This window comes from Glandiceps talaboti, chromosome 3 (genome assembly GCF_964340395.1).
Source record: "Glandiceps talaboti chromosome 3, keGlaTala1.1, whole genome shotgun sequence".
In the NCBI taxonomy this organism is placed as follows: Eukaryota; Metazoa; Hemichordata; class Enteropneusta; family Spengelidae; genus Glandiceps; species Glandiceps talaboti.
The window spans coordinates 31448955-31456454 of record NC_135551.1 but is presented as its reverse complement, the minus strand read 5'-3'; positions in this window follow the sequence as shown (position 1 = coordinate 31456454).

Genomic DNA, 7500 nt, shown 5'->3' with positions numbered 1-7500 from the left:
AAAACGATTGACATTAGACGGGTATGTGTGAATGTGTGAATGTTGTACACTTTCAATGAAAACCCCAACGTCCCAAATATCGGGGTTGTAAGTAAACTGATTGGGTCTGTGTGAATGAGTACAAATTTGCTGAAAGACACAAAGACATATGCACTGTCCATGCATTGCGGCTGAAGAACTCTATTGGTAGAGCAAAATCTCGTTATTTCAACTACTCGGGTTGACTGCAATCGTACAATATGTTACTATGTGACTCAAGGCAATATTCAATATTGCGTGATACATACACATACGTTGTGTCTGTACTATTGTTTAGGAAAAAATGATAAATAGTCAACTGACAATTTACTCCTCACACTGGCTTTTACACGTCAGGGCTAGACTCTTTGTGTTTGTGCATTCGTTGTGGTTGGACGGTCAAATGCAATGGTCGTTAATTAATCTTAGGCTGATGCTTTGGTTATGGGACTGTGTTTAAAATAGCCACAGTTTCACTCAGTGCGCTAAAGGAATTTTGATCAAAACAAATCCATTGTATGAAATCGATTTACTTTTGATCCCTAGAAACGGATACATGTAAATAAATGTTCACTAGATTTCAGTTATTTATTGATTTATCCTCTAGACATAATGTTTGCTCTAGGCTTCGATTTTCTTCATTAATCCTTTAATTCTTGCTATAATTCTTGTCGTAATCGTAACCTGCTGCTGCTGCAGGGATAATATCAACTTCAGGAGTGTAATGAGAGTTGAGTTGGCGTATTCCACCTTGGGGGACTGTCAGTGTGTTAAACTCAGAGAGTCAACCATGCAGTTTGTTTCAGTCATTTACGAAGCAAATCTAGTCTGCGGGGCGGTTTAATTCGTTTTGTATATCATTTACATGCTCACATAATGTTCAGAACTTTGAGTCATCATCGAAGCGAAAGCGTCGTTTGGCAGTTTTTTTTCTTAAATTGACATTAGTGTGCACAGCATGATCGTGTCTGAATAAATGTCTTCACTGTCTAGACAGACCCGCATTGTTCTCAAACTAATTAATGAGGTAGATATAGATGGGTTGGGATGAATATCGTTATAGATGTGTGTTAAAATGTGTAAAAATGTGTCAAAATTGCAACACAACAAATGAAATAACCAATTCTGATGATTTTGACTAAGAACGTAATCTTTGTTCTAACTCGCTTCGTTCAAAGGAAAACACGTTACAATATTCAGCCTGCATAATACCGAATGACTGATGCATTGTATCAAATATTCCAATTCTTGCATGCTTTAGTTCTATTATTTCAATTTGCCCTATGAACTCTCGTTCCATTCGAAACAGTGACACGGGATATTTTGGAACCGACAAAGCCCGCAAGCAAATGCCGAACCAAAGATCGAGCTTCTATAGTAGCAAGTATTATTAATTGCATAGCACTCGTTGACAGCATTGAGAGGTGAACCAATCAATGTGATATTTTTAAACCTTTCTGTTGGTTAAATTTAGCTTAATTCACTCACAAACAAGTTGAAACGGACAGAGAATCTAAAACTTTGTAAATATTGTTTTGTGGTTGCTATATGATAGAAGCTTCGTCACGCCGAGTAATTTCAATAATGCGTATATTTTCGCTGTAAGTTGGATAAAAAAGATGCAATTTTATCCGAAGGTTATGTCATTAGATTCGTTTGAATGCTGGACACGGTCTGTTACTTCAAATCAAGACACGAGTTTTGACATGCTCCCAATACAGTCATGTAGACGTGGATAATTTGTACTACCTGATATGTTGCACTGTTCAAACACTTTATACTTATAGATCTATTTCGTTATGGATCGTGTTTCGATTTTTCAATAGTCTCAATGTAGGCAAGAAAAATGAGCACATTGCACCGATAGTCTTCGCCTTGAGTTTGGGGATTTCGCTTCTACGGTCTTTGTCAACACTTGAAAGGCAATTATTGGTACTCATTAGATACAAGTAGAACATTACAATTAATTATGATTGATTGGGATGATTATTCATTTTGTATTGAATATAATTAGCTATATTAAGAAGGAAATAATGATGGACAATATGAAATTAGATGACGTCATGACTAACACCATGTATCTGTTGGCATTATTTTAAGTTCTAAGTACGACGTTTTAAACTCATAATCATTCGTAAACAAAACAGTTTACATGTATATGTCTGTCAGTAACGATACCTACACATGTGATATCATATAGATGTACGTTTTATTTCAATCGCTACATCTGAAGTGAAATTTTAGTTAATACTATTTGTTCTACTTCGTTTGTCATGGATAATTAGGGAGCGGCAGTTTTGAAATAATTGTTATCATGCAGGTTGTTAAACTGTATTTACGTTACAACTACACTGACTTCCCTAAAATCAATTATTTGATTTCTAGTCACACAATTTTGAGGTGTCACGTCTAGATCTGAACGGTTTCTTTTCTCTACTATTTTTTGTGATGGAGAATGCAACCACACGTCTGGTTTTGGCTAACCCAACTACCATACAAACTGGCTGAACTTTGTCCATGTTCAGAGCCCCATTCCCCCCTCTCATACATGAAGCCAACTTCCGTAAGTCTAGTTATTAAATTGTTACATACATTTATTTACTCATCACTCTTAGACCGGAAGATCTGAAACATTTGGGATTACGTAACTAAATAAATGATTTTATGACATATTTTTAGTCCGGAGTGGGGTGGGGGTGGGGACTGCATCCAGGTTTTGTCCCAATCGTTGACAACGGGATAGTAGAAAACTAAATTTATATCATGACAAGAACACTATAGAGTTAGTTTATGATAACGAAGAGAAATCATTATTAACACAATAATGGTTTAGTAGTTGAGTTTTACACAATTCAAGCATAGATTTATTTAAGTAAGAATGTATTTCAGGTTGGACTGTACCATTTCTAACAGTTGTCATGGTAATGGCTACCATATTCAGTTCAACCTCAGATACAGTCAAGTATTTGGTCTGAGATTCAATAAATACCAACCATGACTATATGCAACTATGCAGAAGTGGTAACTTGTACAATCAATACAGAGATCTCGAACTTAATCTGATTAAAATGTGTCGATAATGGATATGAAGAATAAACCATATTTGACTCGATCTAACTGTGGAGGCAAATACTGATAACGTGTCTGGTCCTACCGTGTTGTAGTAATTCTAGTGTATGTGCTACTATTTCAGTGTCTAGTCGGCATTCTAAACTACTACAGCCATGTGATCTCTAAGGAAACGAAAGGAGACCGAATGTAGACCTTATATTTGTAAACAAGACATTTGCACACATATGTAGCCGTATACAGTGAATCGTTACTCGTGGTCACCAGTCCCTTGCCAAAGAATGTTGGTTGCAACAGGTGAAACGACATGCCATAAATCTACCAATTTAAACCATGAAATTCACATACATTTGTTTAAAATGTCACATAAGCCTTCTGGCTTAAAGTATAAACTTTGGATAAGTTACGAAAGGTAATCTAGTAAAGCCATGAGTAAATACAACGATGCATTGCCGAATTTATGTCAGCCTACGGTGTCTTAAGTTGTCAAAAGTATTTGTTGAGAAATGATCAGTCTTCAAATACAAACTATGGACCCTGGATCATGTTATATTGATACAATCTTTAAACGATGGGAAATGTCAACATATTGATATTTGGGTAAATTATTTGCGGTAACTACTACCTACATCATGTAGCTGTTGACCCCGTGTAGTCGTCCGTCAAGTACTATTATTATAAATTGTAAGAGATGCTAGCCTATTGACTGATTTGGATTCCAACACATTCATTTAACTCTTGTCCACACATATACAACAGACACACTAGTATGACTATAATGTCTGTGTTTTCATTATGACCACCGCCTCCAATACACACACACACACACACACACACACACACACACACCACCACCACCACCACCACCACGTTACTATTTTTCACCAAATTTAATTTGATCGTATACTTTGCTCGAATAAAAAGCATAGTTTTGACTACAATTGTCGGCTTGCATCAACATTAAAACAAATGCTACCGAATCGCTCATACCAAATACGAGTTTCCATGTCAACGGCACGATTTTTAGATAGGTTAGGCCGAATCTATGCTTTCCAATCCTACTTCCCATTTACACCGTAACATCTGTGATCAGTATAAGACCGACTTACTGTGTCCCTATAGATTTAAATTTCCTATGAAAAACTATGAATTCCCAGTTGAAATTTAAAAAAAACATACGAGAAATGCTACAACAGAAATCTATGCATATATCATTCTCAAGGTGGAATCCATTATCCAACCACTTAACGCAATTAGATAAATCTGTGAGACATCAGGGTGTATTCCCATGCATATAGATGCGATATATCATGGTGTCCTCAATTCTAATTAAACGTTTTCTTAAATTATTACTTCACCTTTAAGTTCATATATAGGGTACATATCTACTGGTGTTGGAGTATTAGTACGAATGGGTTGTTTCTACTGGTGTTGGAGTACTACTAGTAGTACGAATGAGCTGTCTCTCCTGGTGTTGGAGTACTAGTACGAATGGGCTGTCTCTACTGGTGTTGAGTACTAGTACGAATAGCTAGGTTGTTTCTACCAATTTTCCTGTTAAATCCTGGGTTTTTAACCTTTTAATATAAATGCATTTGTAACTCTCCCCTTGGTTTCTATGTCAACGTAAAGTAGACTCGGAGAGCTTTCATCCTGTTTTCTCAACACTCTTTACACATTAATTGTTAACTTTAGTACATGTAAAATCCTTTGATTACATACACATTAATTGTTAAACTTTAGTACATGTAAAATCCTTTGATTACATACACATTAATTGTTAAACTTTAGTACATGTAAAATCCTTTGATTACATAATGCATTGATCACCATTTGTTGTGAATTTGATTTGTATTTAGTGTCTCTATACAGACTGCACCTCGGCGACTAGTATTCCTGAAAATCAAATATCTGACTGTGCCATGCATATTGAAATTTAAAGTTGTTCCTTATCCCTTTGAAACAACGAATGGAATTTTGACGGTCAATTTTTTTTTCAGGGAATAGACAAGTTGATATTTTGATTTTGCCTAGAGTTAACACTATATTCGATGGTCATATGGAATAATTCTAAAAAATGGTTTAATTTTGGCAAATTTGACCTCTATTTTCGAAAATTGCAGTTACCCTATTTTATTTAATGGGTTTGAATTGTTTTATACAAATTAGAAAAAAAATATAAAATTTAGACGATACTTTCAGCTGGAGTAAATCGAAAAGCCTTCCAAGTGAAACATTAAATAATCTGAAATTCTTACATTATTTGTAAAAAGAAAATAACAGGTATTAATGGAATATGAATGAGTCCTGTCTCGATGGCTTTCTGACATTGACAGTGTGAAGTCAATCCATATGTACGATCAAGTAGTCGGTACTATCAATTCTTGAGACAAGTCGTATTTCTTCTCTTTCACCTTTCTTTGAAAGGTTACATTTTAAAAAGTATCTATGGTCCTGTCATCAAATCAAATAAATCATAAACGTGGTGTGATCGTGGCGCTCTTGGGATACATTAACCTGAATATGCAGTGTTGAGTTCCCAGGGGTTGAGTTTTACGTTTTTTAAATCAATGTCTACGTGATTGTACTCTTGTACGAAACTGAGTATAAAGTACATCGGTGTCAACACCGCAATGTACTATTAACCGCACAGAAACACGACTTCCGTGACGTAATTGACGTCACACGCTGTAGTCTTCTAAAATGTAATTTCCCGGAAAACGTGTCACTGGGAGTGTTTCTACACGTTATAAATCTGTTATAATGCAACCAACTGGTTGTAAATTATCAAAGACATAACACTTACGAAAAAGAATGATGAAATTGTAAAATTATGAACTGTAATAATTTAGATTTTAAATAAGAGGTCGAGTAGGGCAACATCTAAATAAACCAGAAACACAATTCATTGAAATTTCCGGATATTTTTAAATATTGATTTTATCAATGTAATGAACTATTTATAGCCGATTGCGACAATTTCTCGTCTTGGCAACGTAATACACTAAATTTGTTTATGTCTACGAATACGGATATGTACAACGGAAGGGAATTATGTTTCTGACTAAATGTCATCCAACGTAACATGAAAATTTCCTTCCACTCCAAGGAAAAAAATTACCGACTGCGTACTGAAACCCTGCTTTCTCCAAACATGACACTATTTTTATATGCTTACAAAGTATTTACGGAATTTGAGGAATGCACCATATATAGCGGGTATGCTTTATACCGCTACGTCATTTATATCATGACAGTTAAACTATTGTCCAACAATATTGATGGTTTACGATTATACATTGTGTATGTAACATGGGTATACAAGGAAAAATATTTTACAGTTTATGATAAAAATGATCCTGACATGAAATATATATATCCGAGTTGGCGTACTTTATTACAGACTTATAATTATAATATAATGGCCGCGGGATGTGAGGAAAATAGCATGAACATTTGAAATGATGTCACCTTATAATTCGAAACCCTCGTCTTAGCTTGGTATTACTGAAATAATTAATATATTCTGGTGAAAATGCACGGTTGATTAGACAAAGGGATGTTAGGCATCGATTGAAAGTTGGTGGTTGTGTATATACGTATGTAATTTCTGTCATCATGTGCGAACCAATGATGTTATGTTGGTATCGGATGACAGGACGTGGTCTGATGACAAATTTGACGCGTGAGTGCGGTCGGCCACGCGTTCTTTGCCCTACATTATGGCGAGTAGTCGTTAGTCTAGAGGGAAATGGTATGATCATAAAAAGGTAGAAGTCCCGGCGTTGTCTGATGCAATATTATACGTTATGTTACTCTACGCCCAGACCACCTAACAACTTGGTGGTCTGAGCTGTATGAGACACATTGCAGCTACAGTTGTCACCATGGATTTTAGTGAGACTTCACCAAATTTGACTTTTGACCTTCGAGATCACTCTCTGATTAACTGCACCTCGATCAGTGTTTTGTCATGATTTTATGAACGTAATAAAGAATAGAAAACATTGTAAATTTAAAATAGATATTTTTAAATCAGATTTATCATCGATCGGGAATAGTGGTAGTAAACCAAATTCAAACTTACCTCCCCCCCCCCCTCCCCTTACAACGTTTTGAACAAATTATGGCAGTGGACAGCAATTACAGTTTTACATATAGTAGTTGTATTGTTCACAATGACCACCAAGATTAACACGTCATACATACCATGTAGGCCTGGACAATGAGTGTTATTATAAATTAACAAAATACAATCAGGCATAGGATGAAATTGACTGCAAGACTGAAGCACACTTGCCCTAGTATATATGCTGTGTACCATATCTAGTTTTAGAAGTACAGATAAAATGAAGGAGACTGTGATAATAGGGTTAGGGATTTTAGAATACAGGATAAAGTTGATACAATGAA